Raw genomic sequence first — 24,449 nt, 5'->3', positions numbered from 1 at the left:
AAATGGCTTGAAAAAAATAAAATAACAGTAGTTACACCAAAAATGAAACTGACCACAATAAACTACTAATTATCCCCAGGAAGATAAACCCACATCACCTGATTATAATAACAGTAATTTGACCCGGATGAATTGTACAGTCGCCGGCATTTATTCCTGGTACAGTGGCTGGCCCGTTGTAGGAGATGTGGCACCTATGTGGACTGTTTATCTAGCATCCTTAGTCTGGCTACTATTAAGAAGGTTCCTTAGGGCCTTTCCGGGAGTTTTAACACCATGTAAACAAACACAGAGTTGCCACATTTCACAACACACATCAGCCACTGTACCAGGTATAAATGCAGGTGACTGTCCAAAGTGACACCAAATTATCCTGTTAGATAAAATAGCCTAGACTAAAGGCCTTAATACAAGCTGGACAAAATAACCAGAATATTAATTGGACAAAATAAACTACAACTTAGGAATCACGAATTGAAAATCAAAATGGACATGATAACAACACTTGGATGAAATAACAATAATTGGACAATAAAATAAGAGTAACAAGTGTCGGACAAATGAACAACATCTGCACAAAAATTAAATAGAAATTGGCCAAAACCAAAGGGAATGGACAAAACAACATCAATTGGACAAATTTACGCCAGTTGCACAAAATAACAAGAACTGTACAGAAATAAAAGCAATTGAATGAAAAAGAAATAAAAGCAACCGAAAGAAAACATCACCTGATCAAAACAAAAGAAAATGGACAAAATAACAACTGAACCAAACAAGAAACAGTGGACAAAAAACAACAAGAAACAGTGGACAAAAAACAGCATTTGGACAAAATTAACTATAATTAGACAAAGAAAATAAGAAATAATAGTCATTGAACAGAACAACAGGGAGGGAAGGAGGGGGAGGGAGGATGGGAGGAAGGATGGGGGAGAGGGAAGGAGGGAGGGAGGCTGGGAAAGAAGGATGGGGGAGGGGAGGAGGAGGGAGGTTAGGAAAGAGATGGGGGAAGAATGGAAGGAGGGAGAGGAAAAAAGAAACAGAAAAAGTGTGGAGGGAATGAGGGAAGAAGAGACAAAAGGAGGGATGGTGGAGGGAAGAAGAGGGGAAAGGTTAAGAAAAGATGGAGTGGAGGAGGAAGGGAGGGAGGGAAGGAAGGAAGGAAAGAGGGAGGGAGGGAAGAAGGACCGCCTGCAGTAATCGGCTGAAGGTGGGGTAAACAGAGAGCGTCGCAGACCACCATTATAAAGAACGGAAAGTCAATTGTGTAAGAGGTTTACCCTGAGATCAGATTGTCACAGCCTCTCTCTCTCTCTCTCTCTCTCTCTCTCTCTCTCTCTCTCTCTCTCTCTCTCTCTCTCCTTTCTATTTCCCATCTATTCTTCTTCCTTGTTTCTTACCCTCTCCTTTTCTCCTTCCTTTCTTCTTCTCCTCTTCTCCTCTGCCTCCCTCTTACTCCATTCAAGTATTTACCTTCACATCAACTCTCTCTCCCTTTACCCCTCTCTCCCATCCCCTCTTCCTTCCCTCTCCTCTCCCATTCCTCTCATCAGCCTTCTTCTTACACCCTCTTCCCACTCTTACCCCCAGTCCCTTCACCAACCTTCTTCCCAGCCCACTCACCAGTACTATCCCCCAGCCCTCCCTCCGCCCCTCTCCCCTAGCCCCCTCACCATCCCTCTCCCGTAGCCCCCTCACCATCCCTCTTCCTAACCCCCTCACCATCCCTCTTCTCAGCCCACTCTCCATAGTTATCCTCCAGCTTTCTTCTCCCTCTCTCCTCAGCCCCTCTCCCCAGCCCCTCTCCCCAGCCCTCTCCCTCTTACCGCCTTCCCATATTTGTTAATGCTCTTCCTATTTTTGTGTTTCTCTTTTATAGATTCCCTGCGTGACAATAACCCGTGTGTGTGTGTGTGTGTGTGTGTGTGTGTGTGTGTGTGTGTGTGTGTGTGTGTGTGTGTGTGTGTGTGATAAAATAAATGCAAGATATGACTAACAATACCACATTATTATATTCAATGGCTATAGGTTAGGTTAGGTTTGCGTTAAGGTGTCTAAACTATAGGTGATCCGGCAGCTAAGTGGATACAGCGCTCACTTTTGTTCCAAGAGTCGTTGGTTTGATCCCGAGGAACTACCAATATATCCAGCTGTAAATCGGTTCTTAATGTTACAGTTGAGGGAGCCAATGTGTCAAGTGGAGTGCCGGCCACGCTGCTTCTTTGTTTACCGACGACTTGTTTACAGTGTGTTGTACTCAAAGTAACGAGCAAAACATCACCCGGAAGTATATCTTGAGGTGCCTTCTTCATAAACATCCATATATATCGTGGATTTACATAAAACATTTCCAATCAAGGAAAGTGTCTAAACGGCGTAAATTAATTAACATTGCCGTATATAAATTCACAAACTAACCATAATAAAAAAAATATTAATAATACAAAATACTCTCTACAACAATAAATAACAATTATACAATGTCGAAAAATAAATGAAGCTAACTTTAGGTAATAATCTCTCGTGTCTACTGTTTATGGCCGCTTACAGTACTGACACACCACATGATCCAACTGAAAACGGAAACCAAAAGGGTAAAACATCTTTAGCTCAATCCACCGCCGTTTCAAACCAAATAATCGTTTAATTTCGGCTGTCAACGATACTCAATCACTCTTAAATCAATAATAATGTTTCCAGCTTATTTTGATCACTATTTTTTTTTACAGTGATATGCTAATATTTGGGGGAAATTGGTATTTTATGATAGCAATTTGCGTGCGTTTAATAGTTCACTTACCCACAAGACGTGTCACACTCAGTCCTCTCATTGTTTAAAGTCAGTCAGTTATATCATGGTCTACAGTCAGTCATCGCATAGTTTACAGTCAGTCAGTCAGCCCCCCCCCCTCCCCGAGACGGAAGAGGATAACCAATTGCAGACCTCCGCCTCTCAGAAGACCTCAATTTACCAAACGATCTGAGAGGTAGATATATTACTCATAGAAAGACACACACACACACACACACACACACACACACACACACACACACACACACACACACACACACACACTTGGCGACGGAAGTTTTTGGTAAAGTTTCAAAACATATTCACTGGTGCGCAAATTCTATTTCTTTACAGCACCTTAGTGTGAAATAAGCGTCTTATATATATATATATATATATATATATATATATATATATATATATATATATAGATGACGCAAGTGGTAATTGTTTCTACTAAATAGCTGATAAATTTTCATTATATAAAATATCATATATGAAAATGCTTATTGATGAGGCCCCAAATTTAATTTATGCTTATATTGTATTTTCTGGTTGTTGTATATTATAAACACCAATATATAAAATTATGAAAGCTAATATAATTTTTTTAATGTAGGGGTACAGTAGATAATATAAGGGACTATGGTTTGAGGGATTACTGGGGCCACACTACTTAAATATACTCGCCCCCTGGACCCTGCTAGGCTGTAGGGGGCCCAGGTCAGTCGTCTCATAGTACACAGTCACCTCCCAGTTCAGAGTCATCTAATAGCACAGTCAGTCAGCTCAGCACAATCAATCAGTCAGCTCACAGTTCATATTCATCTAATAGTTTACAGTCGGTCATCTCACAGTCAGTCAGTCATCTTACAGTTCAAAATCAGGCATCTAGTTTACAGTTAGTCCGGTATCTGATGAGTTTGTTGTATATACCTGCACGGTCTATGCACACGTATACCTGAGTTGTCTTTATACATACTAAACTGTATATGCCCGTAGTCTATATACATATCAACCAATTGTATGTATGTATTCACTGTGTATATGTATGACTAATTTATTATTATTATTATTATCTGGGTTTTTTTCCACTACTACAACTGTTAAAGAATCAGGAAGGTCATATGTCACAACTCTACGGATGTGACTACCACTATATGGGAATAAACACCCCACTCACCAACCCACTCCATCCCTCTCACCCACACACACACTCCATCCCACTCACCCACACACTCTACCACACTAACACCACTCTCACCCACATAATCCACCATACTAACACCCCTCTCACCCACACACTCCACCATACTAACACCCCTCTCACCCACACACTCCACCATACTAACACCCCTCTCACCCACACATTCCACCATACTAACACCCCTCTCACCCACACACTCCACCACACTAACACCCCTCTCACCCACACACATTCCACCATACTAACACCCCTCCTCACCCACACACCTCCACCACTAACACCCTCTCACCCACCACCTCCACCATACTAATACCCTCTCACCCACACACTCCACCATACTAACACCCCTCTCACTCACCCACACACTCCACCACACTAACACCCCTCTCACCCACACTCTCCACCATACTAACACCCCTCTCACCCACACTCTCCACCATACTAACACCCCTCTCACCCACACTCCACCGCACTAACACCCCTCTCACCCACACTCCACCATACTAATACCCTCTCACCCACCTCCCACCATACTAACACCCCTCTCACCCACACACTCCACCACTGTAACACCCTCTCACCCACTCCACCATACTAACCCCACCTCTCACCCACACTCCCACTATATTAACACCCTCTCACCCACACCTCCCACCATGCTAGTACCCTCTCACCCCACACACTCCACCATGCTAACACCCAAACTTTATTTGTGGATCCCTCACATAGGCCTCATAAAACATGACAGAGTTGATGCCCTCGCCAAACTCGCGTCTAACAAAGACACCGTTGAATACAATTTGGGTCTGTCAAAAAGAACCCTTAAAACTGTAATTAGGAAAGAATTTATTGATGAGTTTGACGCAAGTAGACAAGTGCAAACAGGCACTAGTCGATCCATAGGTTACCATGATGAGATGTATCAAGTGAAACATGCATATGGAGCAAGTAACAAGATCACTAGATTACAAGATGATGTAACCGCTAGATTAAGGTTAGGATATAAGTACCTTTGGCAGTATGTTCCTCAAGCAGATGTAAACAAAACTAAATGTAAAGTGTGTGGCCATACATATGGCCACACACTTGAACACTACGTCCTCGACTGTGTGAAGATAGAACCTTTAAGGGACAGGTCCAAGCACACTGTCTGTGAAATGGCACAACACTCCATCTCTAATGGCAAGATAGCCGACATATTAAGATTGTATCCACTTTTTTGCACTTAGTAACTATATCAATTCTCATGTACAGAACCAAATACGCAATGTGCTTGAATACCTCTCACGTAACTGTGAATAACAAAGTGTGAGGCCAGACATACTGCCTCACACGCCTGTACTCACGCATTTGTGAATAAGTTACCCTTTATGTATAGAACTAAACAACTAATGTAAATGAAATACTGTGTAACATTCAGTGCCATAATATCCTGACAACGGGGGTTAATTATTATGACCCTTTGTAAACTCTACTCTGTAATCATTTTGCGCTACAGCTCACAGGATGAGTGTGGGGTGCACAATAAAGTAGCCGCTGTAAGCGGCAAAATAAAAAAAATCAAATCAACCTCTCACCCACACACTCCACCATACTACTACACCACGTGAGGCCCCTCATAACACCATCTGTGAGGGAATTACTACACCAAGTGAGGCCCCGCATAACACCATCTGTGAGGGAATTACTACACCACATGAGTTCCTCCTAACACCATCTGTGAGGGAGTTACTACACCACACGTGAAGGCCCCGCATAACACCATCTGTGAGGGAATTACTACACCACGTGGTCCCTCATAACACCATCTGCGAGGGAATTACTACACCACGCCAGGTCCCTCATAACACCATCTGAGGGAACTACTACACCACGTGAGTTCCTCCTAACACCATCTGGGAGGGAATTACTACACTACGAGTTTGCTGTTCAACACCTACATTAATCTGTATGTTCACTGTATGTTTCTTTACCTTTCTCTAATGAAGGCTTTTGTTAAACCACCAATGTATGTTATAAATCATTTATGTCCAATGTATATTTTCAGCCTTCGGGCTGCAGAACTTTTTCAATAAACCGTTAATTATTATTATTATTATTATTATTATTATTATTATACTAACACCCTCTCACCCACACACACTCCACCATACTAACACCTCTCACCCTCCTGTACTAACACCCCTCCTCACCCACACACTCCCACCACCTGCTGCCCCTCTCACCCCACACTCCTGTACTAACACCCCTCTCACCCACACACTCCACCATACTAACACCCCTCTCACCCACACACACACTCCACCATACTAACACCCCTCTCACCCACACACTCCACCATACTAACACCTCTCACCCACACACACTCCACCATACTAACACCCCTCTCACCCACACACTCCACCATATTAACACCCCTCTCACCCACACACTCCACCATACTAACACCCCTCTCACCCACACACTCCACCATATTAACACCCCTCTCACCCACACACTCCACCATACTAGTACCCCTCTCACCCACACACTCCACCATGCTAACACCCCTCTCATCCCTCTCACCTATACCTTTCTAATATTGCTCTATCGTCTTAGGTGATAAATAAATAAATGAATAAATAAATAATATATATAAAGACTAAATAAACTGACAGATTTTTATGCATTGTTAAAATATGTTAGTCACTGAGAAGATGAATGTTGACTAATGTGTCTCGTTTTCTTTCAACTCTCTCTCTCTCTCTCTCTCTCTCTCTCTCTCTCTCTCTCTCTCTCTCTCTCTCTCTCTCTCTCTCTCTCTCTCTCTTTCCGTCTCTTTCCAATTTTATCTCAGTTTATTTATATTGTGTTTTATTTCTAAGTTGGTTTTTGTTCGTTTTCAAAGTAAATAATAATAATACTAATAATACAACTGAGTACGATATCCTAACCTAACCCCTTGAGTACAATGACTTACCCCTTCACTACAATTTGGAAGACGTAGCTGCTGGCTATTACAGTATCCTGTAGTAGGAACAGTAATACAAGATACAGTGGTCGCTGGTACAATGGCACAGCTGATTATTACAGTGATGAAAGGAACAGTAATACAAGATGCAGTGGTTGTTGGTAAGAAAAGTACACATGGGAAGGCCTTCAGTCGACGTACTAACCAGACCACCTCATACAAATTAGTTTTAGTTTATGATCCACAACTGGAAAACGTTCAACAGTTTTCTGTGGAGTCATTTTAGTATGACTGAAAATGGGCGTCGCTGGGGGCTAGGTCGCGCGGTGGGCGGAGTCTGGTGTAGCTCCGCCCACTCCGTGCTCGTCACCAGCCCGTCTCTCCCACAGAGAACGGTCGGGATAACTACTCTAGTTTTATAAATCACGCGGGTGGGTTTAGAAAGCTTATTAATATCCAGTACTTCTAAGAGACTGACAGATTGGCTGGTAAGATTAGACAATTATAATTTGTGTAATATAACGGCCTTGTTGGATCTCAGGTATATCTTGTGATATTACTTGTTTGTTTGTTCCTGTTGCACAAAAGTTACAAAATCAAGCTAATCTCACAAACTGATAAACTTCCCCTCTGGTGCAGCAGGCGTGATCCCCCCCCCCCCAACACACACACACATTCTTCCTGACACAATCCATACTGGAAAGACAAAGTGCATTTATAAGCAAACCAAACAACATACAAAATACATATACATACTTATATATTAGAGACTACTTGCTTTTGTGTATAATAAACATATCAATCTTCTCTAACTATGAGGAAGAATTAATACTGTCTAGAATTATTGGTGGTTGAGGCTTCTGTAGACCCGTCTCTTGTTTATACTCTAGTCCATAACAGAAGACGTCCTATACAGTAAACTTGACCCTATTCTTCGTATCTTCCTACTCCCATCTTTAGTTATTTTTGTTGATCTCTCTCTCTCTCTCTCTCTCTCTCTCTCTCTCTCTCTCTCTCTTAACTCGATTCTTCTCCCCTCCTCCTCTTCCCCCTCCTCCTTAACCAAATCTTCTTTATCATCCTCTTCCTCCTCTTTCTCCTCCTCAACTCTATCCATTTCCTTCTCCTTCTCCCCCATACTCTTCCTGTTCCTTTTCCCCATTCTCGTCTTCCTCCTTCTTCTCCTTAACCCATTCCTACTCATCCTTCCCATCCTCCTCCTTAACTTCCTCCTCCTCCTCCTCCTCATCATCATCATCATCATCCACTTCCTACTCCTTATCACCTCCCTCTCTCCCTCATCCTCATTCATCCTCTTCTTCCACCTCCTTCTCCTCCTCTAACCTATCTTCCCTTCATCATGCCTTCCTTCTCCTCTTCCTCCTTCTCATCCTCTTTGCCCCTCCTTCTCCCCTCTTTTCCTCCTCCTTCACCCCTCCTCCCCCTTCCTCCTCCTCCTTAACCCCACCTCCTCCCCTCCTCCTCCTCCTCCTCCTCCTCCTTGTAATGCTACAAAACACAATGAGACAAGAGGAAGAATTACATACATAAGTAGGAAGTATAGAGAGTAGAAATGTAAAGATAGGAAACTTGGTAGCGTGGCCTGGATGTTATTTGCACAGCGTCACTACGCTTATCTTATCTCGTATGTCAATACACGTATATTACTTCTTAAAGGGACAACTTGTTAAACACCTCTTCGATACAACTATTTATTAATTCACTCAATGACATGGACACATTAATATCACTATTATATCGGGGTACTAACACATCATGCTTTACGTTACTTGACACTGACTCTCGGACACACCTGAATGAATACACTTCCCACTGTAGGTAACTCACCCTAGGACGTTCTGACAAGACTCACGTGTACCCTGACGTAGGCCCAGTGAGTGCTGGCTGGGCTACCTCCTATGGGAAGGTCTGCTTAGCTGGCGACGCCGTGGTCCGGTCGGGAGGTCTCCCTCCCGACCTGGGGAGGGGACGTGCGTGACTCTGCTTAGTGAACCGAGTGACGACCCGAACGGGAGAGAGATGACAGCAACCAGAATGATAATGATAATGGAATAGGAATGGTAATGCCCGTGGACGGGACTGTAGGGCCTTTATATGGGGTCGGCCCAGCCGGCTTCTGACCTCTAACAATTAACACTAAACTGGTTTGATCTGGATAATTGTGTGCAGGTGTGGTCCTGGCCAGGTGTCTTGGCTAGGTGCGGTTGTAGGTCACCGGCTCACGTCATTAGCGGGCCAGGTCAAGTCCCTAGGGTCGACCTGAGGTGTGTCAACCTGGAATGCGGTGGTACCACGAGGTCTGTGGTGTACTTGTTGTTATATGTGACATAATTCTGGGCTGTAAGCTTTGGTCTGACAAACAATCATTACATCCTCCTCCTCCTCCTCCTCCTCCTTCTTTACCTCCTCCCCTTGGCCCCCACACCACCTCCCCTTGGCCCCACACCACCTCCCTTCCCCTCCTCCTCCTTGACCCCACTTCTTCATCCTCCTCCTCCTCCCACTCCTCCTTGCCCCCACACCTCCTTCCCTTCCTCCTCCTCTCCCTCCTACCCCCCCCCCTCCTCCTTGACCTCCTCTTCCTTGTCCCTCCTCCTCCTCCTCCTTGGCCCCACACCTCCCTCCCTTCCTCCTCCTCCTTGACCCACCTCCTCCCCTCTTCCTCCTCGTCCCACCTCCTCCTCCTTGACCCCTCCTCCCCCTCCTCCTTGACCCCACACCACCCCCCCCACACTTTATGACCCCCGCATAATCATTATAACTTACTAATGATATTTCATGATAAAAGTTTGCTAATCACCCAACCATATTATTCTTTAAAATTCAATTTATATTTTTAACTAGAAATTTAAGTTTTTAAAGGAACACACAACATCCTAATTACTGTATTGATAATTATCTTTCATGATTATGCTAAAAGAAATATTTTTTAATGGTGATAGTGTGTGAGGTGATGGTGTGTGGGGTGATAGTGATGAAGTGATGGTGATGATGAGATGGTGATGGTGTGTGGGTGATGGTGGGTGGGTGATGGTAATGGTGTGTGGGGTGATGGTGAGATTTTTTTGATGAAGTGATGGTGATGGTGTGTGGATGGTGGTGATGGTGATGGTGTATGGGTGATGGTGAATGTATGTGGGTGATGGTGATGATGATGGTGTGGGTGATGGTGATGGTGTATGGGTGATGGTGGTGGTCTGTGGGTGATGGTGGTGGTGTGTGAATAGTGATGGTGTGTGGGTGATGGTGGTGGTCTGTGGGTGATGGTGATGGTGTGTGTGGGTGATGGTGGTGGTCTGTGGGTGATGGTGGTGGTCTGTGGGTGATGGTGATGGTGTGTGGGTGATGGTGGTGGTCTGTGGGTAATGGTGGTGGTCTGTGGGTGATGGTGGTGGTCTGTGGGTGATGGTGGTGGTCTGTGGGTGATGGTGGTGGTCTGTGGGTGATGGTGGTGGTCTGTGGGTGATGGTGGTGGTCTGTGGGTGATGGTGATGGTCTGTGGGTGATGGTGGTGGTCTGTGGGTGATGGTGGTGTCTGTGGTGATGGTGGTGGTCTGTGGGTGATGGTGGTGGTCTGTGGTGATGGTGATGTGTGGGTGATGGTGACATGTATTGTGGTGATGGTGTTCAATGGTGATGATGATGAACTGTGTGGTGATAATGATAATTGTGTGGGTGATAGTGTGTGGAGTGATAGTGATAATTATTGTGGAGTGATGATAATGATAGTGATAGTGATGGTGATAGAGTTATGGTGATGATGTGTGGGAGGGAGGGAGATGGAAAGAGGGTAGAAGACTTAAGCAGATAAGAGAAGGGAGGAGGGAAGAGGAGGAAATGGGGAAGAAAGGGAGGAAAATAAAGAAGGAGGTGAGGAGAGGAAGAGGGAGAAGAAAAAAGTGATATGACATTGAGAGGAATGGGAAGGAGAGAAGGAGGAGAGGGAAAATAGGAATCAGATGAGGAAGAGGAGGAGAAGGAGAGAGAGGGGGAATTGGGGGGGGGTTGTAGGAGGAAGAGGGGAAAGCGGGGAAGAAAGGGGTGAGAGGAGGAGATGGAGGAGGTGACGAGAGGGGGGGAAAGAGGGGAATAATGAGGAATGAGGGAATAACAAGTATAGGTTATGTGGGGGGTAAAGGGAGGAGATGAGGTGGGGTGAGGGGAAATAAAGAGATTAGGGGGAGGAAAGTTGATGGAGAGATTAGGGGATTGGTAATGATGGGGGAAGGTGGGATGTTAAAGTGAGATTAGGTGTGTGGAAGATGAGATTGGGTTTATTGAGATAAGGGTAAGATTAAACTGGGTGAGATTAGGATGAGCGAGATTAGATTAAGGTCAGATTTGGTGAGTTTAGTGCTCATATGGGATGATTTATTAGTTGTGATGGGAAGACTTTGTTGTGGTGATGGGAAGACTTTGTTGTGGTGATGGGAAGACTTTGTTGTGGTGATGGGAAGATTTGTTGTGATGGGAAGATTTGTTGTGATGGGAAGACTTTGTTGTGGTGATGGGAAGATTTGTTGTGATGGGAAGACTTGTTGTGATGGGAAGATTTGTTGTGATGGGAAGACTTGTTGTGGTGATGGGACGATTTGTTGTGGTGGGAGAAGACTTTTGTTGTGATGGGAAGATTTATTTGTGATGGGAAAACTTGTTGTGGTGATGGGAGACTTGTTGTGGTGATGGGACGATTTGTTGTGGTGGGAAGACTTGTTGTGATGGGAAGATTTGTTGTGATGGGAAAATTTGTTGTGGTGATGGGACGATTTGTTGTGGTGATGGGAAAATTTGTGGTGATGGGAAAACTTGTTGTGGTGATGGGAAGACTTGTTGTGGTGATGGGCAGGGCGTCCCATCACCACACAGCCATGTCTGGTCATTACCAACAATGATTCACGCTTCATAGTGCGTGAAAAGTTGGAAATCAAAATTTGTGCGGCCACAGTTTGTCGCCGCAGGCTGTGGTGGGGGGAGGAGGAACAGGAGGAGGAGTAAGGGGATGAGAGGAGGGATAGCGGAGGGGTAGGGAGAACAGGAGGGGAGGGGAGATGTAGGAGGAGGAGGGGCAGGTGGGCGGAAAAAGAAAACCATTATGAATATGTGCTGTGGTGTGTTCAGTCTCTCAGTCACATGGCCTCAGGTGTAATCGCTGTTATTATTATTATTATTATTATTATTATTATTATTATTATTATTATTATACGAGAACTTTTTGTAGAAGTACTTGGATTATTATAAACTTGAAATATATTTACAATGACAACTTGAAACACATCTACATTGGTAACTTGAACTATATTTTACATTGATAACTAGAAATATTTTTATTTGGGAATCGAGAAAATATTTACCATAAATTTCGTTATTTTTTTTTTTTCAAAATTTTGTCTATCGTATTGGTCTTGTATTGTTATATTTTTTAAGTCTTTTATTCGATGGTTGTCCGGTAATTTTAGTTGTTTTAGAATAATAATGGATGATAATTAAAAACATCTTAGTCAAATGGTTATACAGTAATTACAAACAAGCATTTTACCTCGTAGTAGTTGGTGCGCTGGCCTCATCGGAGACAATGAATTCGTTTGATATTACATCTGTGGCTTCGTCCTATTAATCATTTGGATCATTAGTTCAAGTTGTATAATTATAGGGATTTTTTTCATATGTGTAGTTGAATACCCGACAGCAAATATAGAATAAGCGAAGAAGGGGAAATTTTCTTTGCATTTAAAACATTACAAATAATATACTTTGTTATGACAGCGTAAAGGATTGAAACACGGTCTAGTAGGGGCGGCGTGACGTCATAATATTTTGTCATTTCTGCTGGAGTCCTTGACAAGATGGTACATGTCAGTTGTCCTGTGTACAAAAGTGACAGAAAATTCTCCAAGGATTACAAACCTGACTGTCTAAGTGCAGGAGGAGGATAATAAGGAAATCCAGGGACTAAAGGAAGGATCGTAACTTAAACAAGGAAGACGGCTGCATAATTTTCAACCTTGACGTCATTCCATTCACCCGGAGAGTAGAGAAATCCCTGCACCGTCTATACTCATTCTTCGTATACAAGTATGTCTATAGCTGTTAAAATAATCCCTGAACCATGAAAGAAATATAGACGGATTTATGGAAAAGTTTCTATCTAGATGATGTAATTTGGGCAAAGGAAAATGGGGTGTGGAGTTGAACATGGCGTAGTGAGACCCAGTTGCATATGTCACCTTTATTCATTAATCTTTATTGCCGATATTACTGTTCATTATTTACGTATGTTAATATTCATTATTTCATGTGGTATTGGTCTTTATTACATAAGCTATTAGTTACTGAACCTTTTATTGTTAATTATTGTTTGACATCACTTTAGTCTTTATTGCAAGTCATTATTAGGGTTCATGTTATTGTGGTGTGAGGTGAACTTGAGTATAATGATGAGGATTATATAGTGTCATTATATAGGGGTACTTGTAAGCCCGGACCTACGGCCTAGAAAACAGTGCGTTAATGTTCGAAATAAGACAAACAGAACATTGGGTTTTATATCTAGAAGTGTAAGTAACAAGAATGCAGAGGTCTTATTGCAACTCAATCTTGCGCTAGTCAGGCCGCACCTCGATTATGCGGTTCAGTTCTGGTGCCCCTATTATAGAATGGATATAAATTCACTAGAGTCGGTGCAGCGAAGAATGACAAAAATGATTCAGGGACTTAGAAACCTTCCATATCAGGATAGGTTAAAGAAACTTAACTTGCATTCCCTAGAAAGACGAAGAGTGCGGGGAGATATGATAGAAGTGTTTAAGTGGGTGAAAGGAATCAATAAAGGGGATATAGATAAAGTTCTTATAATATCCGAGCAGGATAGGACTCGGAGCAACGGATTCAAGTTGGATAAGTTTAGGTTTAGGAGGGAGATAGGAAGAAACTGGTTCACAAATAGGGTGGTGGACGAGTGGAACAAGCTTAGCAACTTTGTAGTAAGTGCTGGAACTCTGGAAAGTTTCAAAAGGAGGCTAGATAGATTCATGGTTGATAGAGTGGTAGTAACTCTCGACAGGAGCTGCCATGCACAGGCCAACCGGCCTATTGCAGACTCCTTATTTTCTTATGTTATATTTTTATGTGGTTATTGATTGTTATGTACTGAGGTGAGGTGAGGTGTGGTGTGGTGAGGTGAGGTGTGGTGGGTGTGGTGAGGTGAGGTGAGGTGAGGTGAGGTGTGGTGAGGTGTGGTGAGGTGAGGTGAGGTGAGGTGTGTGAGGTGAGGTGTGGTGTGGTGTGGTGGGAGGTCATTTAAGCTGGATTAAGTCTCCACCTCTACCACTACTAAATACTATCGACGGTAACTACTACCACTGTTAGTATACTATTACCAGCCACCCCTACTAACCAACTATCGTGCCCAACCAATTACCACTACCAACCAACTACCACTACCAACCAACTACCACTACCAACCAACTACCACTGCCAACCAACTACCTGCCAACCAACTACCACTACCAACCAACTACCACTACCAACCAACTACCACTACCAACCAACTACCTGCCAACCAACTACCACTACCAACCAACTACCACTACCAACAACTACCACTACCAACCAACTACCACTACCAACCAACTACCACTACCAACCAACTACCACTACCAACCAACTACCACTACCAACCAACTACCACTATCAACCATTTACCACTACCACCAACCATTACCAACCAACTACCACTACCTACAAACTACCACTACCTACCAACTACCACCACCAACCAACTACCACCAACCAACTACCACCAACCAACTACCACTACTACTAACCAACTACCACTACCACCAACCATTACCAACCAACTACACTACCTACTACACTACCACAACTACCACTCAACAACTACCACTACCAACCAACTACCACTACCAACCATCTACCACTGCCAACCAGCTACCACAACCAACCAACTACCACTACCAACCATCCACCACTACCAACCATCTACCACTACCAACCATCTACCACTACCAACCATCTACCACTACCAACCATCTACCACTGCCAACCAACTACCACTACCAACCAACTGCCACTACCAACCATCTACCACTCCAACCATCTACCACTACCAACCATCACCAACTCCTACCAACCAACTACTGCCAACCAACTACCTGCCAACCATCTACCACTGCAACCAACTACCACTGCCAACCAACTGCCACTACCAACCAACTACCACTACCAACCAACTACCACTGCCAATCATCTACCACTACCAACCAACTACCTGCCAACCAACTACCTGCCAACCAACTACCACTACCAACCAACTACCACTACCAACCAACTACCACTACCAACCAACTACCACTGCCAACCAACTACCACTACCAACCAACTACCACTACCAACCAACTACCACTACCAACCAACTACCACTACCAACCAACTACCACCCAACCATCTACCACCACCACTACGCAACCAACTACCACTACCAACCAACTACCACTACCAACCATCTACTACCAGACCACACCACTACCAACCATCTACTACTACCGACCAACTACCACTACCAACCATCTACCACTGCCAACCATCTACCACTACCAACCATTTACCACTGCCAATCACTACTACCAACCATCTACCACTACCAGCCATCTACCACTGCCAACCAACTACCACTACCAACCAACTACCACTACCAACCATCTACCACTACCAACCAACTACCACTACCAACCAACTACCACTGCCAACCAACTACCACCACCAACCAACTACCACTCCAACCATCTACCACTACCAACCATCTACCACTACCAACCATCTACCACTACCAACCATCTACCACTACCAACCAACTACCACTACCAACCAACTACCACTACCAACCATCTACCACCAACCATCTACCTCCAACCATTTACCACTACCAACCATCTACCACTCAACAACTACCCTACCCCCACCACTGCCAACCAACTACCACTACCAACCAACTACCACTACCAACCAACTACCACTACCAACCATCTACCACTACCAACCATCTACCACTACCAACCATCTACCACTACCAACCATCTACCACTACCGACCATCAACCACTACCAACCAACTCCACTACCGACCATCTACCACTACCAACCATCAACCAACCAACTACCACTACCGACCATCTACCACTACCGACCAACTACCACTACCAACCAACTACACTACCAACCAACTACCACTACCAACCAACTACCACTACCAACCATCTACCACTACCAACCAACTACCACTACCAACCATCAACCACTACCAACCAACTACCACTACCAACCAACTACCACTACCGACCATCTACCACTACCGACCAACTACCACTACCAACCAACTTACCTCGCTACCAACCATCTACCACTACCAACCATCTACCACTCAACCATCTACCACTTAACCATCAACCACCAACCAACTACCACTACCGACCATCTACCACTACCGACCAACTACCACTACGACCAACTACCACTACCAACCATCTACCACTACCACCCTCAACCACTACCAACCATCTACCACTACCAACCATCTACCACTACCAACCATCAACCACTACCAACCAACTACCACTACCAACCATCTACCACTACCAACCAACTACCACTACCAACCATCTACCACTACCAACCATCTACCACTACCAACCATCTACCACTACTAACCATCTACCACTACCAACCATCTACCACTACCAACCAACTACCATTACCAACCACGACTATCACTTCCAACTACTACTACAACTACCAATCACTACTACCACTACCAATCAATACTACCACTGCCAATCACTACTACCACTACCACCCACTACTAACCACTACTACCACTACTAATCAATACTACCACTGTCAATCACTACTACCACTGCCAATCACTACTACCACTACCAACCACTACTAACCACTACTACCACTACCAATCACTACTACCACTGCCAATCACTACTACCAACCAACTACCATTACCACCAACCTCTAATTCCAAACAACTATCACTACTAAACAACTGCTACAACCAACGAACTACAACTACCAACCAACTATGACTGCCAACCATCTACCACTACCAACCAACTACCACTATCAGCCAACTAGCACTACCTACCAACTATCACAACCAACCACTATTGCCAACAAACTACCACTACCAATCATCTACCATTACCAACCAACTACCACTATCAACCAACTACCACTATCAACCAACTACCACTACCAAACAACTACTACAGCCAATTACAACTAACTACCAACCAACTACAACTACCAACCAACTACCTCTACCAACCAACTACCACTACCAACCAACTACCACTACCAACCAACTACCACTACCAACCAACTACAACTACCAACCAACTACCACTACCAACCAACTACCACTACCAACCAACTACCACTACCAACCAACTACCACTACCAACCAACTACAACTACCAACCAACTACCACTACCAACCAACTACCACTACCAACCAACTACCACTACCAACCATCTACCACTACTAACCAACTACCACTACCAACCACTACTACCAACGAACTACCACCACCTGCCAACTACCACTACTACCATTACCAACCAATATGTATTATAAGTATTACAACTGACATTACAAACATCACAAAACATTTCTAACATTGCAACACATTATTAGGTTCATCACAACACATCACAACACATGTTACAATCATCACAACCGAGGACAAAATTACAACATACAATTCACATTATTTCCTACATCAGAAAACATTAAACATTATAACATATAAACACTAAACACAGGGATTTAACATCACAACACCTAACAGAAACATCACCATACAAGGAAAAACATCACGACATAATGAAGAGAAAAATGCCAGAAACATCTCAGTGGTGCAAAATAAAATTCAATTTAAGAAAACTTGTCATGAGTCGTAATATCACTGCAACCAAAACATCACTACAAGAGGTGAATATAATTGTGTCTGATTAGGAAAATATCATACATAGGGTAATAAAAGGATCTGAATCGCACTGATCATAATACGGGATTAAAAATAATAATCGTATTTGAATCGCACATGATATGGTAGGGGGAAAAATTATAATTGTATTCTGAATCGCATATAACAACACAAGGTAAAACAAATAATCATATTTGAATCGCACGCATCATAACACAAGGTAAAAATAATAATAGTATCTGAATCGCAACCATCACAACAAGACAAAACATGGCCTCCGTCCCTCTACACAGACATCTACCATGACAACACAGACTCCTCCTCTACCTCCTCCTCCTCCTCCTCTCGTCGTAAATCATTTTAGTGGTAGCATCATATCGCAGCAGCGGGAGGACAGCAGCAGCTACCCGCCCAAAACAAACACGTCCCGCTCTATATTGGTCCGTTTCACTCCTAATAGAGTAATTTAGTCTCGGAAATGGAAACAAGCGGCCTCGACAAACGGCCCTCCCGGTTGAATTAATGTGTAGGGGAAGCAATAAAATGATAATGATTGTTTGTTATCGCTAATCAACCATTCGGTGGGGCAAGTCAACCGTGCTCTCGAGGGCCCGTCTGCCAGGGACGCACGGAGGGGAGTCCCCTGCCTCGGCATTGTGGTCCTTATCTCCTCTCAGCCTGAGGCCGCTACTGGGTTTCGCTCCTTTCGTGGGTTACGCCTGTGTAGTATTTGTCGGTTCTGTTCTTGTAGCTGCTTCCAGTATATTCTAGTGTGAGGACTGATCATATAAACGCGTTCTCTATTATTATAAACACTCCAGCAAGGCCTCAAGAACATCCAGACCACAAAAGAGCACCAACAACAGCCCCAGAAGACGGCTCTAAGCCAAGTTAAAGCTGGTATATTATTACCTTAGTCCATCGGGTTGACCGGCCGTCACACACACAGAGAGATTTAGTTCCCAGTGTAGCCTGCAGCGCCCCGCCAAATATATTGGCTTCTGCACTGGCAGGTCACAAACGCTCTCCAATTTTGAGAGTTGGATTCGCTTTGATGCTACACTAAACGAGATTGGACCGAATAGGAAATCCACTTTTGAGACTCTTCGATTGTGTATGATCAGCCACACAGTTCCCGGTGGAGATAGTCGGCGCGGCCATCAGCTCCACTGATTGTCTTTCTGTACTGTTGGCTATTCCAATAACTACAGCTTATTCCCCGCTTGTTATTGAGTAAACTCATCACGACTACTTTTCAAAGGCGTCCGTCCGTCCAGGCCGGAGGTAGCGGGAACTGCGGGCGCGCCCGTGCTGATAGTCCGTTGTTGCACACCGCCCCCGCTGGTGCTGCGGCCACTGTTGCTGTGACTGATACTGTTGTCTGTTTCTCTGTTACTGTTGTTGTTTTACATCACCCCCATTGGTTCTGTGGCCACTATTGCTGTCACCGATACTGTTGTGTGTGTTGCTGTCACTGCCGCCGCTGGTGTGGTGGTTCACTGCTACGACTAATACTGTTGTCGTGTCCCTGTCACTCTTGTTGGTGCTTCTGTCGTTACTACTATTATTTTGTTTCAATAATAAGGCCTCCATCCTCCCTCACAGCCACCATATTGTTACCTAACTATCCTAATACAGAAGTATCTACCGTAGCTGAGTGATGCCTCATAGCCTGTCTACTACTACTACTACCACCACCACCACCATTTCTACTACTACTTCTACCATTTCTACTACTACTTCTACTTCTACCATTTCTACTACTACTACTACCAGTGGCAGCGCCGTTGCCGTTGGACAAGGGGCGGCAGGCCATCAAAGACAGTAGCCAGAGCTCTATTACCATACTCAATTCTCCCTGACACACACACTGACGGGAAATAACTGCGATACAACATTTCAATGACGCAGGTTTGTTTAATTGAGTGTTTGGTGTTACGTTGAAATTAAGTGAACAGGTATTTTGTTTATTTGTTTTCCTTTTGCCTCTCCCGGTGGTGCGTTAAAATGTTTCCTATCCTCCACACCCCTCTCCACACACCTCTCCACACACCTCTCCACACACCTCTCCACACAGCCTCTCCACGCACCTCTCCACACGCCTCTCCACACACCTCTCCACACAGCCTCTCCACACAGCCTCTCCACGCCTCTCCACACACCTCTGCACACACTTCCCCACACACCTCCCCACACTTCCTCACACCTCACCACACCTCCAAACTCCTCACCACACCTCCAAACTCCTCACACTTCCCCACGCCTCTCCACAGCCTCCTCCCACGCCTCTCCACACACCTCTCCCCCTTCCCCCACACACACTCCCCACACTTCCTCACACCTCTCCACACTTCCTCACACCTCTCCCACACCTCTCCCCCCCTCCCCCATACCTCTCCCCACCTCCCCACCTCCCCCCCACCTCTCACACCTCCCCCACCTCTCCCCACACCTCCCCCCCACCTCTCCCCCACCTCCCCCACACCTCTCCCCACCTCCCCCACCTCTCCACACCTCCCCACACCCTCCCACACCTCTCCACCTCACCTCTCCACCTCTCCCACCTCCCTACACCTCTCCACACCTCCCACCTCTCCACCTCCCACCTCCCCCTCTCCCACACCTCTCCACCTCTCCCACCTCCCCCTCCTCTCCCTCCCACCTCTCCCCACCTCCCCCACACCTCTCCCCACCTCCCCACACCTCCCACCTCCCACCTCCCCACCTCTCCACACCTCTCCCACACCTCTGCACACCTCCCACACCTCTCCACACCTCCCCACACCTCTCCACACCTCCCCCACACCTCCCACACCTCTCCACACCTCTGCACACCTCCCACACCAGTATCTGCAACATTTCGCTTTCAGCATCCGAACCTTTGAAGAATGAATATGTTCATTTTACGTTTTATTTAGTTTTTTTCTGGTTTAAGTTTTACGATAAATGCCAAACAAAACTCATTTCAGAATCTCTTGGTGATGTATACTTGTTTTAGTTTGGTTTAATTAATTATTACTGATATTTGGGTGATGTGATCATAAAAAATTGACCTGTGAAAACATATTGGCAGTATCGACGCCATTAAATAGCTGTGTGTGCATTAAATTCGCTCATTAATTCCTTCTCCCTGCCCCCCCCCCTGCCTGCTTCTCTCTCTCTCTCTCTCTCTCTCTCTCTCTCTCCCCCTCTCCATTTTCCTCATTTCGAAAAGTATAGTTGTGTCATTTCTCTTTGATCTCTGCCATAGGTAACGACACGGCATAGAGGAGTCAAAACATTGCCATATTAGTCGATCTGTTGCTAAGAGAGAGGGAGGGAGGGACGGACGTAAGAAGGGGGAGGGGTGGGAGGGAGGAAATGTGTGTGTCTGTCTCCCTCGCTGCAAAGTCGAATTTAGATTGGTCAACGTGTAGAGGAATGACACTACCAAACTCTCCTCTGATTGGTCAACGTGTAGAGGAATGACACTACCAAACTCTCCTCTGATTGGTCAACGTGTAAAGGAATGACACTACCAGACTCTCCTCTGATTGGTCAACGTGTAGAGGAATGACACTACCAAACTCTCCTCTGATTGGTCAACGTGTAGAGGAATGACACTACCAAACTCTCCTCTGATTGGTCAACGTGTAGAGGAATGACACTACCAAACTCTCCTCTGATTGGTCAACGTGTAGAGGAATGACACTACCAAACTCTCCTTTGATTGGTTAACGTGTAGAGGAGTGACACGATCAAACTCTCCTCTGATTGGTCAACGTGTAGAGGAATGACACAACCAAACTCTCCTCTGATTGGTCAAGTGCAGAGGAATGACACTACCAAACTCTCCTCTGATTGGTCAAGTGCAGAGGAGTGACACGATCAAACTCTTCTCTGATTGGTCAACGTGTGAAAATGACACTACCAAACTCTCTCTGATTGGTCAAGTGCAGAGGAATGACACAGCAAACTCTCCTCTGATTGGTCAACGTGGCAGAGAATGACACAACCAAACTCTCCTCTGATTGGTCAACGTGTACCAAACTCTCCTCTGATTGGTCAAGTGCAGAGGAATGGCACTACAAACTCTCCTCTGATTGGTCCAAATGCAGAGGAATGACACGATCAAACTCTCCTCTGATTGGTCAACGTGTAGAGGAATGACACGATCAAACTCTCCTCTGATTGGTCAAGTTCAGAGGAGTGACACGATCAAACTCTTCTCTGATTGGTCAACGTGTAGCACTACCAAACTCCTCTGATTGGTCAACGTGTAGAGGAATGACACGATCAAACTCTCCTCTGATTGGTCAAGTTCAGAGGAGTGACACGATCAAACTCTTCTCTGATTGGTCAACGTGTAGAGGAATGACACAACCAAACTCTCCTCTGATTGGTCAAGTGCAGAGGAATGACACTACCAAACTCTCCTCTGATTGGTCAACGTGTAGAAGAATGACACTACCAAACTCTCCTCTGATTGGTCAACGTGTAGAAGAATGACACTACCAAACTCTTCTCTGATTGGTCAAGTGCAGAGGAATGACACTACCAAACTCTCTTCTGATTGGTCAAATGCAGAGGAATGACACAACCAAACTCTTCTCTGATTGGTCAAAGTGTAGAGGAATGACACAACCAAACTCTTCTCTGATTGGTCAAGTGCAGAGGAATTACAGTACCTAACTCTCCTCTCATTGATTGGTCAGCGTGTAGAGGAATGACACTACCAAGCTCTTCCTCTGATTGGTCAACGTGTAGAGGAATGACACTACCAAACTCTCCTCTGATTGGTCAACGTGTAGAGGAATGACACTACCAAACTCTCCTCTGATTGGTCAACGTGTAGAGGAATGACACAACCAAACTCTCCTCTGATTGGTCAAGTGCAGAGGAATGACACTACCAAACTCTCCTCTGATTGGTCAAGTGCAGAGGAGTGACACGATCAAACTCTTCTCTAATTGGTCAACGTGTAGAAGAATGACACTACCAAACTCTCCTCTGATTGGTCAACGTGTAGAAGAATGACACTACCAAACTCTCCTCTGATTGGTCAACGTGTAGAGGAATGACACAACCAAACTCTCCTCTTATTGGTCAAGTGCAGAGGAATGACACTACCAAACTCTCCTCTGATTGGTCAACGTGTAGAGGAAAGACACGATCAAACTCTCCTCTGATTGGTCAACGTGTAGAGGAATGACACGATCAAACTCTCCTCTGATTGGTCAAGTTCAGAGGAGTGACACGATCAAACTCTTCTCTGATTGGTCAACGTGTAGAGGAATGACACAACCAAACTCTCCTCTGATTGGTCAAGTGCAGAGGAATGACACTACCAAACTCTCCTCTGATTGGTCAACGTGTAGAAGAATGACACTACCAAACTCTCCTCTGATTGGTCAACGTGTAGAAGAATGACACTACCAAACTCTTCTCTGATTGGTCAAGTGCAGAGGAATGACACTACCAAACTCTCTTCTGATTGGTCAAATGCAGAGGAATGACACAACCAAACTCTTCTCTGATTGGTCAAAGTGTAGAGGAATGACACAACCAAACTCTTCTCTGATTGGTCAAGTGCAGAGGAATTACAGTACCTAACTCTCCTCTCATTAGCCGATTTTGGGTAGACTTGACTTTTAACAAAATTTACCTTATTAGCCAGAAATTGTTAATCTTTCAGTGTAGATTAGGATTAGGATAGGTTAAGATAGGATAGGTTAAGTAAGATAGCAAGGGATAGGCTATAGAGGGGATATGTTAAGTTTGGTTGGGTTAGGATAGGTTAAGTTAGGTTAGGTTAAGTTAGATTTAGGTTAGGTTAAGCTAGTTTCAAGTGGGGTAAGTTAGAGAGGGAAGGAAGAACAGAGGAAGGGAGGAAAGAAGGAAAGCGAAAAGGAGGAGAGGAAGGACGGAAAGATAAAAGGAAGGAAGGGAAGGGAAAGAGGAAAAGAAGAAGGAAAATGTATAGAAGATAAAAGGAATGAAGGAACGAACGAAAGAAGGAAAGAAAGGAAAAGAGGAAAGAAAAAGAAGGAAAAGGAAGAGGAGAGAAGAAAGAAGGATATATACAAACACATGTATATAAGAGATGTGACCCAGGGAGGCTATAAGCACGTGTTCCAACTATACCACCATTCTTCAGTGTCATCAGTGGTGGCGAAGTCAATCGGGTTTATTATGTAGAAATTTTGTTGCGTTTCAGAGTTTTGTGGGACGGAAGAAGAGGTGAACTGTGGCCCTAATATTGACTTCTTGACACTAATAATAATAATAATAATAATAATAATAATAATAATAATAATAATAATAATAATAATAATAATAATAATAATAATAATAATAATAATAATAATAATAATAATAAACACTGAGACAATTTCAAAACGATTAACACATGATAAACAAAAATGTTTGGTTCATTAACACATTTATACTCAATCATAGACTAGAAATTAAGGTTTTATGCAAATCA

The sequence above is a fragment of the Homarus americanus genome, unplaced genomic scaffold (genome assembly GCF_018991925.1).
Source record: "Homarus americanus isolate GMGI-L3 unplaced genomic scaffold, GMGI_Hamer_2.0 scaffold8995, whole genome shotgun sequence".
Lineage (NCBI taxonomy): Eukaryota > Metazoa > Arthropoda > Malacostraca > Decapoda > Nephropidae > Homarus > Homarus americanus.
Note: the sequence above shows the minus strand (reverse complement) of the source record.